The 20167-nt window shown below is 45.1% G+C and overlaps 1 protein-coding gene and 1 long non-coding RNA gene across 3 annotated transcripts in view; both read left to right on the forward strand.

Moving 5' to 3' along the window:
- LRRTM4 (leucine rich repeat transmembrane neuronal 4) overlaps positions 1–20167 on the forward strand; it is a 146051-nt gene that overhangs the window by 80873 nt on the left and 45011 nt on the right. The gene's annotated exons all lie outside the window — the stretch shown is intronic.
- LOC140680450 (uncharacterized) lies at positions 10987–19052 on the forward strand. The gene is made up of 2 exons (XR_012051740.1): positions 10987–14388; positions 14908–19052. It is a non-coding gene; the product is annotated as an uncharacterized lncRNA (long non-coding RNA).

The following is a 20167-nucleotide window of genomic DNA, read 5'->3' on the forward strand; positions in this document are numbered from 1 at the left end:
ACGTGTCCATGTCCTTCCCAAAGTTCCTGGCTTGTTTATTTTGTTCCCTTGTCAGAAGGATCACAGCAGTGCCTCTGCCGGGGCTCTGACAGCCACCGCAGCTCTGATAACAGACTATTTTAAGCTGCTCCTAACAAGAGCCTGTGAAACTGCAAGGTTGTGTGAAAGAGAGCGAGGGAGCTTCATGGAGCTGTGCAGTGAATTATTAACTGCTGCTCCTGGCCCAACATGACAAATAAAATTCTATTGCACAAAGATGCTTCGTTGTGTCAGGCATTGATTCGGGGAGATGTCAAACAAATGGCTCCTGGATCAGCTCACAATCTTTCTTAATTTGTCTGCCTGATCAGTGAACTTGAATGGAGGAAGAGCCACCAAACAAAATTAGCATTTGCCTTCTGTCATTAGCTGTGCTTTCTTAATAAAAGACTTGGAAGCCCCGCTGATATAAATGGATGGAACAGACACATGTGAATTGCAGATATGTTTATTGCAGTTCCCTGAGAACATCACCAAAGCACCGTGAATCAGCTCCCAGACGTGCAGGGCAGATCTTCATCTCCCTGCTGGTGGGGTTTGGCTCACTGGGGGCTCTGTTTGGGCTGAAATTGAGATTTCTCTCCCTGGCACTGCTGCGATTCCCTCATTGTTTGCCTGGCAAACGCTCCTTGTTTTTGTCCACTCACAGCAATTAGTCAGGATGATCTGGGACAGAAAAGGGAGAGCAACTGAAAGCTGCAGGAGCTGAGTTTTAATTCTGCAAGGTTTCAGCCCTGGCTGGGGATCAGAATGCAGAGAAAGGGAAGAGAAGGGACCAGGTCAGCCAAAAAGCTTTTCTGCTCCCTGGGCTGGGCAGTGATTCCCAAGGATCTGGCTGCTCCCTGTGATTCCCAAGGATCTGGCTGCTCCAGGAACCCACTCTGGCCAGGGGTAGGATGAGCAATGAATGTTCACTCCTGCTTTAGGAAGCAGGCTGACTCCCAGAGTCCTGAGATTTTTGGCAGCAGGAAAGCGGCAGCACCTTTAGCACAGTTGCAATATTTATAATTGCAGTATTTATCCTGAGCTTGTTTATTTAGAATCTTGGGGTTGGAAGCACCTTAAATCCCATCCAGTGACACCCCTGGGTATTTCCCACTATCCCAGGGGTCTGATCCAGCCTGGCCTGGGGAAACTGTGCTGCCCTTGGCAGCTTTTAACCCTTAATGTGACAAACCACCTTTAGAAACGGGGTGGAACCCCACTTTTTCCTGGGCACAGCTCTGTCACCTGTGCTGCCCATGGTGCCACAGCCTTTCAGACTGCTTGGAGCAGCCACGATGGAGCTGGAGCAGAGGCCAGAGGGAGATGAGAGGCTGGAAGGAGGAAGAAGATTAATTACTTTCCAGGGAGCAGTGCAGTCCTTGAGCTTGCAGTGGTAGACAGGGCTGTGTCGGAATCTGAGGTATTGATGATTCCAAGATTGTAAAAAGTCTGTCTTTCTGCCTCGTTGCTAAAGAAGAAGTTATAATTCATCTGTTCTGGTTTTTAAGGTTGTTTATTTTTGTTTATCTCTAACATGTTCTGCTGCCCTGCCGCAGCTCTGTCCTGCAGGGCAGCGTGTGGGGCTCTGCCCTCAGTGGGATGTTACAAAGATTAAATATCAGAAACTACCTGTGCTGGATTTACAATAACGTGCCAATATCTGTCACCTACGTTGGACAGTGTGTCCCCAGCCTAAACCAACAGAAAAATGCCAACACCACAGTGAAACATGGAGGGCATGAAGAAGGAGAAAAAGGATAAGACACACCAAATTTCCTCCATCTTGTGCCCTTTGGACCCCTAATCTAGAATCTTAAAATTTTACTTTTGCACCCGTGCCACACTTAATTATTATTTATATCAAACACTCAGAGCTTGTAATTCATCGTGTAAGATTGAAAACTCTTTTCCATGGCCAGAGATCACAGCCAGTGTCTCTGGGGGCTCTGTCCAGGGGGGTTCCTGACCCCTGCCAGGGTCCCAGGGCAGCCAGAGGGAAGCCCTGCATTCCCACAGGGCTGGAGCAGCTGTAAAGGCTGGCGTTCATCATCCTCACATCCCATTGTTCCCGTGCTCCCAGGGAGAGAACGCAATTCCCGGCTCCGGAGCATCTGCATTGTTTGTGAGGAGTGGAATGAATTAAAAGCAGAGTGTGCCTTTGGCCTTTCATGTTCAGGCTGTCACAGATTTCTTAATTATGGTGTCTTGAAATCTGCTTTAAACTCCATTCTCCTCTGCGTTAGAGTTTCAGAATAAAACTGCAGGGTTTTAGGTACTGGCTTGGCATTGGCACTTTTTATATTCATTATCTGGAATTTCTGCTGGGATCTAATGGACAGAGAGGGATTTGAGAGGAGGAGGGATAAAAGATAATATTTTCAGTTGTGACTCATGGCCAAATCTGTAAACACTGGAGGATCTTGTGCTGAACAGAGGGGTATGAAACTGATTTTTAGTGCAGAGCCACACTCAGAGAGCTGAGCTGTTCAGGGCAGCTCGGGGTGAAAATGCAGCCTGGATGTGTCGGGGCAAGATGCAGGAACTGGAAAAGGACCTGGATTGGGGCTGGCATGGGGAATTCCAGTGGCAGCTCCCTGTGAACAATGGAATCACCACGTTGTCCCCAAGTTCCTGGGCCTTGTGAACCTCACAGCATGGGCAGGGATATCTCAGGTGAGGGCAGGACAGTGGGACCCAAGGCTGGTGAGATCTGGGGGTCCCAGGAGCCCTAAATTGACAGGAGATGAGCTGGGAAGTGCCTGAGGGGTGATTGCAGGCAGGAGCTAAAGCCAGGAGTCCTTCCAGCAGCTCTGTCGGATTTAAGGAGATCCTGAGCCGCCACTCAGGGAAGTGCTCGTGCACATTCTGCTCAGAAAAGCACTTCTCTGGATTTTCCTTAATCTGCTGCACTGCTTTTCCCCTGCTCTGCTGTGTTCCCTGCTCTGCCATGGCCCATCCAGGGGATGTTTTGTGACAGGCAGCACCTGGAGAATGGCTGTGGCCTCTGCTGCCATGAAATGTGATTTTCGTGGGGCTCAGAGGAGCTGCCAGGCTCAGACTTTAGACAGGTCTCAGTTTTAGACAGGTCCCAGCTTTAGATGGGTCTCAGTTTTAGACCTGACTCAGCTTTAGACCTGATTCAGATTTATTCAGGCCTCAGATTTAGAGAGGTCCCAGCTTTAGAGAGGTCTTAGTTTTAGACAGGTCCCAGCTTTAGACAGTACTCAGCTTTAGACCTGAATCAGCTTTAAACAGGCTTCAGATTTATGCAGGCCTCAGTTTTAGACCTGACCCAACTTTAGACTTTACTCAGCTTTAGACAGGCCCCAGCTTTAGACCTGGCTCATCTTTACACCTCAGCTTTAGACAGGCCCCAGCTTTAGACCTCAGCTTTAGCCAAATCCCAGCTTTAGAGAGGTCCCATCTTTAGACAGGTCCCAGCTTTGCTCCAGTGCTAGAAATGAGAGATTTCAGCCTTTGTGGTTAAGCCCAGTCCTGACAGATCAAAAGCTGCTCCAGCTCCCAAAATCCCAGTCCCAAAACACCCAAAGGATCTGCTCAGGATGCTGCAGGTCCTCCCAAAGGCTGAGCTCCTGCTGAGGGCACCCAGGGGTTGGTGCTGCCCAAAGATCCTTGGTGGGGCTGCTCCCATCCCTCCAGCCCGGGTATTTATATTCCCTGCTATTCCTGGCTGCTTTTACATAATCTCACGGAGCCTTTTTATTTTCCTGTGAAAGGAGATTACTCTGGGTAGCAACAACTGACGCCAGCACAGATCAAATGCTGAAAATAGTTCCCAGAAATGTCGGGAATGATGCTTGGAGGGAGCATGGAGAAAGTCCTTCTGCATTTACCACTGATCTCTAACTCTGGATAATCTCCCCCAAAGCACTTTTGGTTTGGCACTCTGATTTGGGATTGTTTTTCCAGATTTTCCATTGTTTTCAAATGCTGTGAGGCCCTCATGCTGTGGAAGGTCTCTGAGAAATAATTTGGGTGTCAGATGCCTGTGTAAGAGAATTTCACGTGAGATAGGAAGAAGAAAGGATGGCTGAAGAGTGGAAATCTTACATAGAATTATGAATTTGGGTGGTTTCTTGCCTTGCTGAAGCTCAGAGTTCCACTGCTAAGCCCAGGCATGTAAATTGTGTGCTCATTCTTCGGCTGCCCAAAGAGCAAGTCAGCATTCAGAGCTGTATAAATCATCAAAATCAGATTAAATGAGTGGAGGAAAGCGGTGGGTTTGTGTTCTGGAATTGTGCAGCCCTGAAATTCATGATGTAAATGAAGTTCTCTGTGCTTTCCAAGCCATGGAATGGCTGGGCAGTCCTGCAGGATCAAACCTGGAGGAATGAACAGCATTAGAGGTCCAAAGATACAAATATATTTATATTTAAATTTAAATTTATATTTATATTTGACTTTTATTTTCTTAATTTTATTTTTATTTTTATATATTCATTCTCCAGGACAGGTTTTAGCCCCACTAAATCAGTGGAATTCAATATAATTCCATTGACATCCCTGGAAGAATCACAATCTGATGGGATTAAAGCACAAACCTGTCCAACCAAAAGGGATCCAACAGGAGCACAAAAGAGCACCTTGGATCAGGAATTTCCAGGGCTTGTTTTGCTTGGATCAGGAATTTTCAGGGCTTGTTCCCCTTGGATCAGGAATTTCCAGGGCTTGTTTCTTTTGGATAGAAAATTTTCAGGGTGTGTTTCCCTTGGATTAAGAATTTTGAGGACTTATTTCCCTTGGATTGGGAATTTCTTGGGCTTGTTTACCTTGGACTGGGAATTTTCAGGGCTTGTTTCCCTTGGACTGGGAATTTTCAGGGAGTATTTTCAAGCAACTTCTATTAAAATGGGAGCAAAGAGCTTTCAGGGCTGTATTTCATGGTGTTCATCCCAATTTTTATGTGAAAACTGCTGGATGGGGTAGAGGAAAAGGGACTTTGTGGTGCCCAAAATGGATTTTTTTTTTTTTAATGCAGTGGGGCTGGATTAATAAATTGGAGCCATGCCAGGAAGTGAGGGATTGTGGCCTTGAGGGAAGTATTTATGTGGGGAAATGTGAAGCATTTCTCATTTTTGGGCTTTTTTGTCAGCTGCAGGGAATGGAATGAACGTGTGGCCCCAGCGAGGTCCTTTATGGAGCAATAATGGTCACTGGCTGCGTTGGAATTGTTATTCTGCCCATATGTCACCCCAAAATTGATATTCTGCATTATGTAACCACCTCCAAATTAACTTGGGGGAATATTTGTCTTGAAAAGAAGCAGCTCGTCCGTGGATGGCAGAAACAAATGTGTTTCCTCAATTTTCCATGTTCAAAAGGGAAAAAAAATCCCCCCACACACCTCCCTCTGCCCAAGAGCTGAGATCAGATTTAATTTAGAGCAAATACTTGAACTTTAATTACGAGCATTCATCCAGGACATTGCAGAGTGGGTCCTAATAATTAAGAGAAAATAATTAAAAATTAATAAAGGAAATATGGAAAACATTGTCGACGTCTTTCTTTCCTATACAATTAATAAATCTGCTTCAAATGACCTGAAAGAGGGGAATAATTATCTTAGCCAGGTAATTGTGGAGTGAGTGAGGGAAAGGCTGAAGATGTGCCTACCTGGATTTTGGGAAAGCTCAAGCTGTGCCAAGGGAAATAGAGGTTGGATGTTAGGAAAAAGTTTTTTACAGAAAGAGTGATAAAGTTCTGGATTCATCCTCCCAGGGAGGTGGTGGAGTCACCGTCCCTGGGTGTGTTTAACAAAGCCTGGAGGTGGCACTGGGTGCCAGGGTTGAGTGGAGCTGTTGGGGCTGGGTTGGGTTCAATGATCTTGAAGGTCTCTTCCAACCCAGTAATTCTGTGATTCAGTGAATTTCCTTCCAGTCTGGTGACTCCCCTTTATTTGCTCAGTCCTGCAAAGCACATGGAACTCACTGCAGCAGTTATCCCAGGCGCTCCCAGTGTGCTGTGCCAAACTCCCAGATTGCAGGGATAATTACAGAGAATTACATTGTTTCAAGAGAGGGACGTCAAAGAGTCCTTAAAATGATCAATGATGACTTTTAAGATTAAACTCTGGCTCTTTCCATCATTTCTGTGAGATATTTTAAGGACATTATCTTTCTGTCTGATTCTACACCCCTGAACTCAAGGTGAGACGTGGGGGTGGCCAAACCTTCCTATGACCTGGTGGCTCTTACAGGTGTTGGGGGTTACTCAGAGTTACTCAAATTTCTCAGAGTTACTCAATTTCCTCAAAGTTACCCAAATTACTCAGGTTTTCCTTACTCAGAGTTCCCCAAATTTTCCTGCTTTAGCAGAAAGGTGTCACCATCCCACCTGGTTCTTTGGGAGCTGATGCAAATGTTGGCACTGTCCTTGGCTGGAGCCAAGCTGGAGCTCTCAGAACTGGTTTTGACCCAGTGCGAGTCCATGAAAGTTTGGATTTCTAAAATATCAATGAAAAATGGGATTTTTCAATGCAGACTCTGCAGCTGCCACCATGCTGAGCCAATTCAGCCATGGCTGTTCTATTCCTGAATTTCCGACAGACACGGAATTCAAGAGTTCAGTACCCAAAACAATGTGACAACAGTGAAATCATCTTTACTTTGTCTATAAAACATAAAACCAAATGCAAAATTATTCCCTGTCCGTGGGATCCAGATGAGATTTAAGGTCCTTTCCAGCCCAGACCATTCTGGATTTTAATTCCAAAGCCAGTCCCAGGTGTTGTGTGTCCAGTGTGGAAAGTGAAGCCATTTTTCTGTGCCTCTCATCTTCCGTAGGGAATCACAGCAGAACCTTTCCTTCTCCCAGCTGTTGGGATATTGAATTAATTAAATGAATTAAATCATTTGTGCCAATGTCCTGGTGAGAGGGGCCCTGTGGTGAATCCCAGCTGTGGGAGAGGATCTGCTGCTGAGCTCTCCACTCCAGAGGGGTGGACACAGGAATGTCCTGATGCTTCAGCTTCTCCTCCTCCTCCTCTGGCATCTCCAAAACGTCTGGAAAGCAAATTCAGCAAGAAGTGGGAGCACTGACAACTTGAAAGTCTATTTTTCTGAATATATACAATACATTCTTCCAAATGGGGTAGTTAGCCATGGAAAAAACCTGCTACAAAATTCCCTGAGCCTTTTGCCTTTTATTTAGTGGATCATGACCCTAAATCTGTGGTTTTTCATGGCAAATGAATTTGGATCCTCAGCAATGCCCCTGGCAAAGCTTTGTTGTTCTTGCTTGTGGTGTTTTGGGGGGAGTTGCTGTTTGTTTTGATGTGGAAAGTTCTGGCAAATTGTTTCCATCTCCAAGTGGGGGTGGGTTTTTTAACCACAATAAAAAGGAAATCTTTGCCACACGGAACCTTCAGCTGTGGAGCTGCCTGGGAGATGAGTGTTGTTATTCCTAATTAATGTATTGAGAAACAACATGAAGTGGCTTGTCTGTGATTGTTCATTAACTCACTGGCAAAAGCCTGGAATAAAATCAGGAGATATTGAATTTGCATCCATTGCCCTTCCAACAGCTCCTTCTGTTTATTTATTTCTTTCTTTTTAAGGGGAGTCTTGTGAGTATCTGTAAAAATCAGTTCACTTGGGGCTTAGTGGCACTGATGTTGTGGCACCTGAGATAAAAATACACCTGTACATGAATATTTGCAGATTTGGGGAGGTAAATGTGCCTAAGTCACCAGTGGGATCCAAGAGCTGCTGTTCCTTGAGCTCTTCCCTTCATTTCAGGCTGGAGGAAATCAGGGCCTGGCTCCACCTCAGTCCCAGGTCAGGGAAGGGCTCTGGGTAAAAAAGAAAATCTCAGTATTTTTATGTCAAGAATGATTTCCTTAAAATAAACAGCTGTCCTTGGATTGAAATGAGGAAAAATCCAACCCATGAAACCTCCACGTGCACAAAGCAACAATGACCCAGCACCAGTTCCAAACTCCAGACCCTCAGGAGGGACCCCACGATGCTGCAGCTGCTCAGACAGGCTCTGTCCCACATTTACAGCTAAAAATACAAATACAGATCATGTTCAGATACAAATACAGATCAGGAATTACTGAATTAAAAATTATACTGAATTAAAAATTATAATAATTATTTATTAGTTTAAAAAGTTATTTATTATTTTATAATATAAATTTAGAACTATTTTATATTATAATGATTCCATTTTTTACATTTATAATTTTTAAATGAATATTTATTTAAGTAACCAACTGTTTTTAATTTAATATTTTTTAAATTAAAAAATAATAATATATAGTGTTTTGTGTGAGGTTTTTCCCCCATCCAGTGTGGAATTTTTGATGGTTTTTTCCCCATTTTTCTTTCTTGCTCTTGGAAAAGCCAAGAACCAGTTTTGGCTGGGAGTGCTGAGCTGCAAAACTCAGCTGAGCTCTTCAAAATGGGTTTTTTGAGACAGAAAGGAACAGATTCCCATTATTCCACACCCTACAGGATCCAGATCCTCCAATCTGTTGTTTTTGTTCTGACAAAACCTGATTATCATTTTTCTAATGCCACTCTTATACTTCTATTCCTTATTTCTTTAAAAAAACCCAAACCCATGTAATTTCTTTTTTTCACAAAACAGAGGTGATGACTAAATACCTCCAGTTTGACTTAATTTGACCTCGGTAAAACCAGAATTTTAAATTCTCCTGCAAGTATTTGGATGTGACAAGTCCCTGAAAGGCTCCTCCTGAGTCCAAGCTGCCTTTTTTGAGACACAGAAGAAGTTTAGGAGGAATATTTTTATATTTATATTTTATCTGAAGTGCTGAGTTCCGCTCTGGGTTGATCCCTGTGCAAATATTTGCATGAAGACACTTTCTGGATTTCACAATTTTAAGGGTTTCTCCACAGAAAATGTTCTGTGAATAGAAAAAACAAAAAGGGGGGAGGGTTGTAGATGGGGATAGAGGACATTAAATCATTGGAGCATTCAAAGAAATATTATTTTCCAAGAGAATTATTTGGTCTAAAATGGAAAAGCAAATCCAGTGCTTAATTTCCCTCTCCCATTAGTGCACCAACCCCCTTTGCAGCTGTTTATTTCCCAAGAATAAAAATGAATGATGTCTTTAAATACCAGATGGGGACATAAAGCATCCTATTAATTAGAAAAGTCACTATTAATTGAATAATACAAATGATTAATAATTGTCCAGCTTTCCAAATTAAAATTCCTATTCCAGCTCAATGAGTTTGTTTTGTGGGTTTTTTTACGTGCCCACCTCGAATCATTAAAATTAAAATTAACATTGTCATTGCTAACTTGTAGCTATTAGAGCTGCTGCTAATCCTTGTTTTTTATATTCCCTGAAAATACTTGAGGCAGCATTGCTGTCTAGACATTATCATTTTCTATTCCATCCCAAATTGTTCCCAGTGTGGTTTCTGGTTGGAACATCACACTGGAAGAAATACCATGAAATGAAACAGAAATTTATCTACGGGATCTTGTCAAAGCAGAATTTGCTCAGCTGGCGAATTCAGACAGCGTGGATTTGTCTATAAATTACATTTTTTTTTCTTACTTTTTGTAACCATAAAGATCTGACGTGTCCAGCATTGGTCAAATTCAAAGCAGTTGTGTTGTTTTTATGAGAAAAAGGGCAAAAAAAACCCCAAATTTGACCAATTCAGAGTGTTTTCTGTGCTGATTGGTTTAATTTTAGGGGTTTTTATGCCCTTTTTGAGGGCTCTGGTTGTTGCACATGAGTTGAACAAGGTTGGAAAAGAGCTCTAAGATCAAGTCTGACTCAATAATAATTTTAACACCAGAGCCCTGATTCTTGAAGGGCAGATCCCTGAAGGGATGGATGGGAGGAATGAAGAACTGAGGAAGGAGCTGATGGTTTTCCCTGGTTTTAGCCTGTGAATAAACTCCTCCCTACAGCCCCTAAATCCATCAGTGGGGAGGAATTTACATTTCCAGAGGCTGATTTAATCTTTCATTCGATTTTCTGATTCTCTGCAGTGTTTGTGTTTTCTTTAGCTTCATCCTCGTCCCACTTAATGGAGTTTGGGTGACAAAGCAGAATTTGCAGAGTTTATGACACCTGGATTTAAATGCACCAAGCTCCTCATCCCGTATCCTGCAAACATCCAGACAGCCTTGGGAATTTGGGAAGGACAGGCAGGATCCAGTGTCTGCAGCTCTTGAAATGGAAGCCAGCCTTAAAACCCTGTAAAAACACAGAAATAAATTTCCCTGATTTATTTAAAGTGTGAGGAGGTCAGAATTTAAGTGTCTCTTTAACCAGAAAAACAAACAAGCAAACAAGCAGGGCCCAATTTCAGGTGGATTTAACATGCCAGTGGACAGGGGAATTTTTAATAGCTAATCTTCCCCTGCCAGCTCATGGGAAATATCAATCTATTAGGCAGGATTCAAGTGCTGAATTTTTAATGCACTTTTAGTGATTAAAGAGTTCTTTTCCTCCACTGCCAGAAAGGGATCGCAGTGGCTTTAAAGAGCAGTTTAAAGTCGGAACAACAATGGGGAATTAATAACTGGAGTTGTCCATATTTCTCTCCAGGAGGGAGGGGCTGGGCATATTTGCATCCAAGCTTTGCATTCAGAGCACTGGGGACAAGAGAAAATCCTCATTTTGGGAGCAGCAAATGAGCCAGAGCTGCTGGAGAGGGACCCTGTGACTTTGTTGGCTCAGAGAGAGTTGGGTGGGAGCTGGGAGGGGAAGCCTGGAGAACGGGGATGGGCACAGCATAAATGGGGATTATTTGTGCCAGTGGCTGGGGTCTCAGTGTCCCTGAGAGGGAAATGGGGATGGGCACAGATTTAATGGGGAATTTTTGTGCCAATTGACATGGAGGGATGGAGTCTTGGTGTCAATGAGGGGAAAATGAGGATGGGCACAGCTTTAATGAGGGTGGGCACAGCTTTAATGGGGAATTTTTGTGCCAGTTGACATGGAGGGATGGCATCTTGGTGTCACTGAGAGAGAAATGGGGATGGGCACAGCTTTAATGAAGATTATTTGTGCTGATGGACATGGAGGGATGGAGTTTTGGTGTTACTGAGGGGAAAATGAGGATGGGCACAGCATTAATGGGGATGGGCACAGCTTTAATTGGGATGGGTACAGCTTTAGTGAGGATTATTCATGCTAATGGACATGGAGGGATGAGGTCTCAGTGCCACTGAGGGGAAAATGGGGATGGGCACAGCTTTAATGGAGATGGGCACAGCTTTAATGGGGATGGGCACAGCTTTAATTGGGATGGGCACAGCTTTAATGGGGATTATTTGTGCCAATGGACATGGAGGGATGGGGTCACTGAGTGTCACTGAGGGGAAAGTGTGAATGTGCTGGCCCACTGATGGCAGGGAAAATGGAATTTGCAGGGAGAGAGGCCCAAATCCTTCCAGAAGCTGTTTCCTGACCGATGCCTTTGCAGCAAAAACAAGGAGGTCTAACAATGGTGACTGTGCTGGATTTTTCCATTGGTGCATCCTTTACCTTCCTGTTCAGGGGGAAAATCCTCACTTGGCCCAAAATCCCTTTGCAAACCAGAGCCTGGCTCTCCAACCCTTGTTTTTTATAAAAATAGGGAAAATCACCCCGAATCCTGCCCACTCCCCAGATGCATTTGCTGCCTTGTTGTGCCCCAGTCCTGCCCCAGAGCATTTTCCAGCCTGCATTATGCACAGCTGCCTGCAGCCCCCCTCCCAAACCTCTGCACGACTTCTGCAGCCAAATTCCCATCTCAAAAGTGCTTGCAGAGGCCCTGCTCAGAACAGCCCCGTCCGCCCCAAATTTGTGTTTTAAAGAAGCTTCAAAGTCGGTGCTGGAAGTTTCCTCCTCTCACTTAATTCTGGTTTTGGGGTTGCTAATGGATGTGTCATTGTAGTGCTGGCTGGACCGGGGCAGTGATGAATTACTGGATTTAATTGTGGGGTTTTTGGGCCTCTTCTGGATGTAATAAATAAACAGCAGCCTGAGAGTTCTGCAGTGTGAGGGAGAAGCTCCAGGCAGGAGAGGCTCAAGCAGCAGTGCCAAACCTCCCCTGCTGCACTGGTCACGTAGGAAAGGCCCAGAAAGTGAACTGGGAGAGGGGAATTTGGTCAGTGAGCCATTTCTGAAGCCTCTGCAGCTGGGGATCTTGCAGGGATCATCTGCTCCTCAGTGCTGACCTCTTGGTCAGAAGATTCTCAAACACATTTTCCTCCACCTGGTTCAGTTCCAGTTAAGGTAAAAGAGAGTAAAACTTGGGGTGCCTGTAAGAATTGTCAGATATTTAAACTAAAGAAGTTAAAATCTGAGCTTAAAGGTAACTGGGAAGTTAAAATTTCCCAGTCCAAGTGTTCAGTGAATCCTTTATCTCTCCCTGCTGTTCAGGGACATTTCCACTTTACCTCCCTGAATAATCAGCTCTGACCTGATCCAGCTAGAGTGCACAGGTGACAAGAATGTTCATGTTCAGGCAATAAATAGTGGGATTTAACACAGGAATCAGGGTCTGCCTGGCCTCACTGAGGATCTTCCTAAACCCTCGGAAATTGGTGAGGAAATTCTCTGTTTGCTTTGTGGCTTAATGAATTAGATAAAGGGAAGATAACTAGATTTATCAGACAGAATGAAGAAAATTATACTATAAAATATGATAAAATCTTGGAATGGTTTGGATTGGAAGGATCATCCAGTCTCACCTTGAGTCATGAGACACCTCCCACTGTCCCAGGGCAATTCCAGGCAGGGGGAATCCAAAACCTCTCTGGGTAACCTGTGGTGCTTTGGTTTGTTCTGCTCAGCAGAGGGCACAGCCTTCAGACCCCTCAGAAAACAGAAAGGGATCTTCCATCCCAGAACTCCTCATTTCCACTTGACACTGGGAGGGTTTTTTTCTGAAAAGTGCTGGTGCAAGGAGGGAATTCCAGAGTTTGAGCTGGGTTTGGATTCCTGTGGCCCCCTGCTCTTTCCCTGGATGGGGTTTCTGGCAGAACTGGGAATGAGGAACCAATTTTCTCACCTGGAGCTCAACGCCAACAGCGTTGATGCAGCTGTAGTTTATAAATTGCTTTTGCCATTCTGTGCTTTAAAATAAGCAAAGACCAAGCAAGGAGCACATCGACCCGAGCCTTTTTTCTGGTCTCCATCAGTCTCACTACAAAAATTCCAGCTCCCTGGTAATTAAAATGTCACTCTGGGGCCTTGCCCTGCCAGTCAGGAGGAGCTGGGAGAGGCAGGGAAAGGTGATTTCCTCAGCCTCAAGGAATTGTTTCCCCAGAGGGTTCCCCATGTCCTGGGGGGAGGCGACATCTGGGAATGCTTCTCATGAGCATTTTGATGATTCCTCATTCTTCAAAGATCATTTATAAGGTAAAATCAGATCTCAAATCTCCTTTGATTGGTCCAAATTCCTATTAGAATTCAGATTATTCCTGCTCTCCTGAGGCAACTGGGAGCACACTGCCAGTCCACACATTGTAGGGTGGGGATGATCCATAGCAAGCAAGGCAGGACTCCAAATTACAGTTCCTGGCATTTCTCTTTAAGGAGCTCAGAAATTATTAAAAAAAAAACCTCACCCAATTCTGGACCCAAAGTGCCCAAATACAGGTGGTGCCACCCCAAGGGACAACAATTCATGGGGTTTGTTTGTGGCAGAGCAAAAATTCCATGGCTGTTTTCCCAAATCCATGTGGTTTGGAGCACAGCTCCTAAATACTGAAATAATTGGAGTAAAACCATCCCCACCAGAAGTTCCTGATTATAGGATTTCTGACCAACTGGAATTCAGCACCTTTCTGTAAATGCATTGAAATTATTCTTGCCCAGTGTGGGCAGGAACGTGGAGTCCTTAGTTTGGAGTTTAACTAAGCATGAAAACCTCTGGAATTAAACTCTGGCAGATTCCTACAGTTTGTTTTATTCCATGTCTGCAAGACTTTCTTCCTTTTTCCCCAAACCACTTCTTCTCAGAGCTTTTCCTGACAGCACAGAGGCAAGAAAATATGTTTTGCAAGATATTAACCATTAACACCCTTTGATTTTTTTTTTTTCTGAACTACTTAAATCCTCATGTCTGTAAGATTTGCTCTGAGATATTTGGAGAGGGATATTTGATTTTTCTCTGGCTCTCTGCTGCCTAGGGAGGATGGGAATGCAATGCTTAGTCCCACACTCACTGCAATCTCAGTAGGTTGGTTTGCACCAGGATTGAGGAATATTTGAGGAGCAAATGTGCTGCACAGAGCCTGCATTTAGTCAGCAGGAATGCCACAATGCTTTAGAGTATTACCAGGTATTTATCCCAAAAAATCCAATTTTAACCACTCTCTCTGCCCAGTTCTGCCCAGTCACTGTGCTCAGGAGAGGTGGGTGGAGCAGGGGCTTAATAGGGAAAGGTGAAAATCCTGTGCTGTAAATGGAATTCTGGGATGAACAGCTGTCTCAAGAATGTGCTGCAGGACAGAGAAAATCTCCTGAATTTCTGCACTGCTCTGATCAATTTGGGACAGCTGAAACTCCCAAGACCTGGAATTTTAACATTAAAGTCAAATTTTAACAAGTATTTCAAGGCCTGTAGCAGCAGTGATTTAATTGGAACTTCTCATCCAGAGATTTTCGGGTGGAATGCAGTGCACAGGTCTGGCCCATGGGGTTTCTGAGTTATTCTGAAGCCAAAGGAAACCAGGGCAGCTCCTCTCTCCCTCCCTGGCCTGTGCAGGGCTGTGCCAAATCCTCGTGGAAATCAAACTCTTCTCCCCACACCTGCAACCCAGTGGAACAAAAACTCCAGGTGTCACTTCATCCCTCACATCCCTGGTGCCAAGGAACTGCTCGGGGATTTCTGGGAGCTGTGTTCAGGCAGGGAGGGGATGGGGTGGGGAGAGGTGGGATGGAGCTGGAGATCTCCCAAGCTGCCAGTGGTGATCCAGGGTTTTTGTTACAGCATTCAACACAAATAATCCAACAGGATCACCGTCAGCTCCTTCTCTGGGCCAAAAGTTTGGGAGTGCTGTTGGTAGGGAATTATTTTCCTCTAAATTGCACAACTGCAGGAGACTGGAGAGCTGGAGGAGCACAGCACTTGGCTGGTTTGGGAATTGCCTCCATTATCCATTTTCCTGCTCGTTTGTCCATCCCTACAATCCTGTCTCCCTTGGCTCTCAGCACTTGGAAGCTCAGGCAGGGCTTGGTGGGGAATGAGAACCAAAAATCTGTGTGAGAAAATGGTCATTTGAATGACCAGGCCATAAAACTCCTCTCACTGCCTGGGCTTTGATCTTTTTTCTGTGGAATTCCAGCCACTAAAGCCACTTAAAAGAATTGTGCAGGTGGATGAGGAGATGGAAACAGGGATGAGCCTTTTGATCCAGTGAGGGGCATCCCTGCCCATGGCAGGATTGTTCCTGGAGGAGCTTTTTTGCTCATTTCCACCCCAAATCATTCCATGGTTCTGATTCCTACTGCTGCAGGTGATTTTTGTTCATTTTTAACCCAGTTCAGCTTCCAGATGGGAATTTCCAGAACAGAATATCAGAGAGGCTGTGGCTGCCCCTGGGTCCCTGACAGTGCCCAAGGCCAGGTTGGAGCAGCCTGGGACAGTGGGAGGTGTCCCTGCCATGGCAGGGGTGGCACTGGATGGGATTTAAGGTCCTTCCCGCCCAAACCATCCCAGGATTCTGTGAAAACTGATTTTTGAAAGTAACTCCAGGACACACAACACATTCTTTTTATTGAGATTTGTCTTTTGGATTGGCAGCTGGCAGGTCCCTAAAAATGAAATTTTCAGCTCACTACTTACACCAGTATTGCTTGAAAATGTCACTGCTGCCTGGGATTGGTGGCTGTTCCATTCATTTTCTTCATTACAGAGGGATTTTCATTCCCAAAATTGACCAAATCACTCTTGTCTCTCTGACAAGACTTCATTTTTCTCCTACTTTGTACCTACTGGCTCATATTTCCCCAGCTGGCAGATTTTGAACCTTTATTTATCCCTTCTCTTCTCCAGCCTCTCACCATCTTATTCCATCTGTTTATTATTTTTTCCATCCCCAAGCTGTGAATAATTTTGAGGGAGATCAGGCAGCTGCCTGGGAATCAGCTGGTTGGCAGCAGCCTGGTGCTGGAGAAGTCCCTGGGTTAGCTCACAATTGCTGCTGAAGGATTTTGGAGAGCACAGAAAAACATCCTTTCCCAGCAGTGCCAATCCCAAACTTGTCAGAATTACCAGCTGCTAGTGGATTGACTGAAAAATAGTGAACTAAAAGGAAAAAAAAAAAAATCACAATGTTCTGTGTATTTATTTGCTTTTTTAGTTGTTTTTAATGCCAAGATGAGCTGAATTTTACATGCTTAATGAAACTCTGGATTCTTATTTAATGAAAGGCTTGAAATTAGGAATATTGTCACTCTAATCCTGGCAATTTATCAGTGAATGGATCAGATTTGCTTTCTGAGGATGCTTTAGGAAATTAAGGTGCTGAATTAGGAATGGGGGCTCAACTGGAATAGATCCAAGTCCCACCCCTGTTACATTCCTGCTATTTCTCCCTCCCTCCTTTATTTCTGTGTTCCCCAAGCTGTGTCTGAACCACTGAGGTAAAATCAGATCTCAAATCTCCTTTGCTGGGTCCAAATTCCCATTAAAAGTCAGACTATTCCTTCTCTCCAGAGGGAATTGGGAGCACATTGCCTATCCACACATTTTGGGGTGGGGATGATCCATAGCAAGCAAGGCAGGACTCCAAATTACAGTTCTTGACATTTCTCTTTGAGGAGCTGAGAAATTGTTTAAAAAAACCCAAGTAAAGCATGAATTCCATGCAGTTTTTTTCCTTCAGCTTTTCCATGGGAAGCTGCACAGGCATGGAAATAATTTATGTTTGATTTTTCCCTGCTCATCCAACGGTTCAAACAGGCAGCAGGCAAAGCAAAGCTCTCTCTGTCTGTAAATAATCCCCGAAATATTTTGATGGAAGAAGAGCGTGAAGGGTTATCATTAGCTGGGTTTAATACCAAGGAATTATAAAAAGAACGTGTGAATCTGCAGCAAAATCAAGAGCCTTTCCTGTTGGATGGTGCTGGATCAGAGGCACTGGATCCCTGCAGGCTGCTGGCATGCCTTGGCATGGACTGGCAGCTTGTTTTTCCCAAGGTGCTCACAGGCTGCAGGCACCCATTGTATAAAATCCTGTTAATTCTTAGCTCAGTGCTGTGTTAACTCGTTTGTGTTGCCACAGGACATGACATTTTCTGGGCATTTTTTCATGGCAACATTAGGATTTAACAGGATGAAAGACCTCGGAGTCGTAGAATTAAAGAGGGATTTCTTTTGGAAGGAACCTCTGGAGGCAGTTTTGGACCTCAGGGTTCCACAGGGCATTGTCCAGTCCAGGTCTGAAGGATGAAGATTCCCCAAATTTCTGGGCTGTGTTTTGGTCTTTAACAATTCCCTTGGTTAATTTTTTATATATTTTTAAAATAAGAGCAATCAGGATTTCTCTCCTTGCGACTTGTGCCTGTTGCCTCTGTGTCTTGTTGTGTATTCCTGAGGTGAGTCTGGCTCCCTGTTCCCAGACTTTTGCAGAGAACAGAAAAAGGTTGGACTCCCATACTTCCTCCTCTTCTCCCTGAACAAACCTGAGGCCCTTTTCGCTTTCCTCAGCCTTTTCCTCCCTGCCATGTACGTTGGATATCAGGAACAATTCCTTCACCAGGAAGAGTGGTTAAACTTTGGGACAGATCTGCAGGGAAGTAGTGGAGCCACGGGAAATGTTCAGAACAGGAGCAGAAAGGGCACTTTTCATTTTTGTAGGCATGGTGGGGTTCAGTAAATGATCCTGGAGGTCTTTTCCAACTTTAATGATTCCATAATTCTATATCCAGTGGGGAGGGAGGTCCAGTTCTGCCTGATGGTTCCATGGTCCAGGGCTGGGAGCCTTTCATGGGGATTAATTCCTCTCTTGGGAGCCTTGGATGGGGATTAATTCCTCTCTTGGGAACCTTGGATGGGGATTAATTCCTCATTTGGGAGCCTTGCATGGGGATTAATTCCTCTCTTCTCTTCATGGGCCATGTCCCACCTTGGTAAGAAATCCCTCACTAAAGGGCCTGCTTGGCAGAGCTGCTCCAGAATGGGAATCTGGACTTCCATGTCCTACAGAGATGGCAGAATTTTTCTCATGGTGTTCAGAATCACAAAATTAAGGTTGTAAAAGACCTCCAAGTCCATCAAGTCCAGTCTTTGATCCATCACCACCTCGTTAGTGGTTTAATGGTGTCTCAAGCCCAGCAGAAAATTTTCTGAGCGGGGAGGAGGCCCAACATCTCTGCAATTCTGTGTGTGCCAACATCACCAAGAACATGGAGGGAAGGAAGGAGAAAGAGGGAGCACAGGGCAGGCCCAAATCCCTCCACCTTAAAACCTCTGACCCCCATGGACAAAACCAAAACCCCCCTGTACAGCACTCAAAAATTCTTCCCTCTACTTTGTGACTACTTCTACTCTAATATCTAAACTTTTGTGACTTCTTGTTCTTCCTGCAAGGTTGGTAAATCATTCCATGGCTCAAACCCAAAATCACAGCTGTTTCCAGCTGCCTGCCAGGGTCTCAAATGCTTCTGACCTGGGCCTGGAACATCCAAAAATGTCTGAGGGACATTTTGAGTTCCGACACTCCAAGGGATGCACAGGGTCTCTAAAATCCCTTCCCACCCAAACCATTCTGGGATCCAATGGAAGCTGGCCAGGCATTCCCTGAGCAGGGAGAATCCATAAACTCTGCAGAGCCCCATGGACATTCCAACCATGCAAGGATCCAAACTCCATTCCCTGAGAGCTGGCTGGGGAATGAGCAGCCTCACCTCTCCCTGCTCCGAAGGCCGTGGAGATCCAGCCCCACAGGAGCCAGGGCTCACAGGGAATATCTGTGGGCAGCTCCCAAATCCAGGAGCTGCTCGGGATTTGCTTTGCACTCGCACCTCTGGCGGTTCGTAGCTGCTGGAGAAACATCAAAGATAAACACAGAAACCTAAAGCTTGATTAAGCGTGTGAAAAGCTGCTGTTAAATTGGGCCTCTGGCTTTCCTTGTGATTCCTTTTTATTTCCCCACTTGCTTTTTCTTTCATTTCTTTTTCTTTTTTTGCCTCAGTGGGAAGATCGTTTGCGCGGGGAATGTGACCTGGGGACGATCATAAGGAGTGCAAAGGGCTCCTTCACTCCCTCAGACCTCTCTGTGGACTTCTTGCAAGTCTGTTGAGGATAAATATCACTCCTGACACTTTCTTCAAGGAAATTTAGCTCAGATCCTTAACCCAGGATCATCTCAACAAGTGTGCTGAGGTCTCAGGAGGTTGGATCTCTTACACACTTTGGATATGATGGATGTTATCTTTATTTACAAGGGTGAAAAATTAAAAAGCACTCAGTGAAATGAAGGGTTTCCTGTGGATGTATCTGAGGTAAAAATTGCAGTTAAATAGGTGGAAAATTACCTAGCCAACTTGTGCTGGGATGTAATTCAGAAACAAGTGTTAGGAGCATGCGTCAACGGGAAAGGATCAGGAGACTCCGAAGGGAGTCGGTGTAAAAGGATCAAATTCACCTCTGGAGCAGCCCCAAGGAATCTCAGCTCTCTCAGAGCAGCAGATGTACTGCCAGGGTTATGGAAAAGGTGTTTATCTAATCTTTGCACTCACAAATTGTTATTTATATGGGAGGAATGCTGAGGTGTCCTGGGACCAGGGCCGTGTTGTGTGGAGTGATGTACAGGCCCTGCTCTGAGCAGACCAGAGATAAGGAATGGTATCAGCCGGGGAAGTGATGGATCCTGCAAGAAACAAGTGGATAAAGCCTGCTTTAGCATTTTAATTCGATGTGGGCATGGCTTCAGCACACTGGAGCCTGTCCCTGTGTCCTGGAGTCTGTCCCTCAGTCCCTAGGGCCTGTCCCTGTGTCCTGGGGCCTGTCCCTGTGTCCTGGGGTCTGTCCCCATGTCCTGGGGCCTGTCCCTGTGTCCTGGGGTCTCTCCCTGTGTCCTGGGGTCTGTCCCTGTGTCGGGGGGTCTGTCCCCATGTCCTGGGGCCTGTCCCTGTGTCCTGGGGTCTCTCCCTGTGTCCTGGGGTCTGTCCCTGTGTCGGGGGGTC

This window comes from Taeniopygia guttata, chromosome 22 (genome assembly GCF_048771995.1).
Source record: "Taeniopygia guttata chromosome 22, bTaeGut7.mat, whole genome shotgun sequence".
Lineage (NCBI taxonomy): Eukaryota > Metazoa > Chordata > Aves > Passeriformes > Estrildidae > Taeniopygia > Taeniopygia guttata.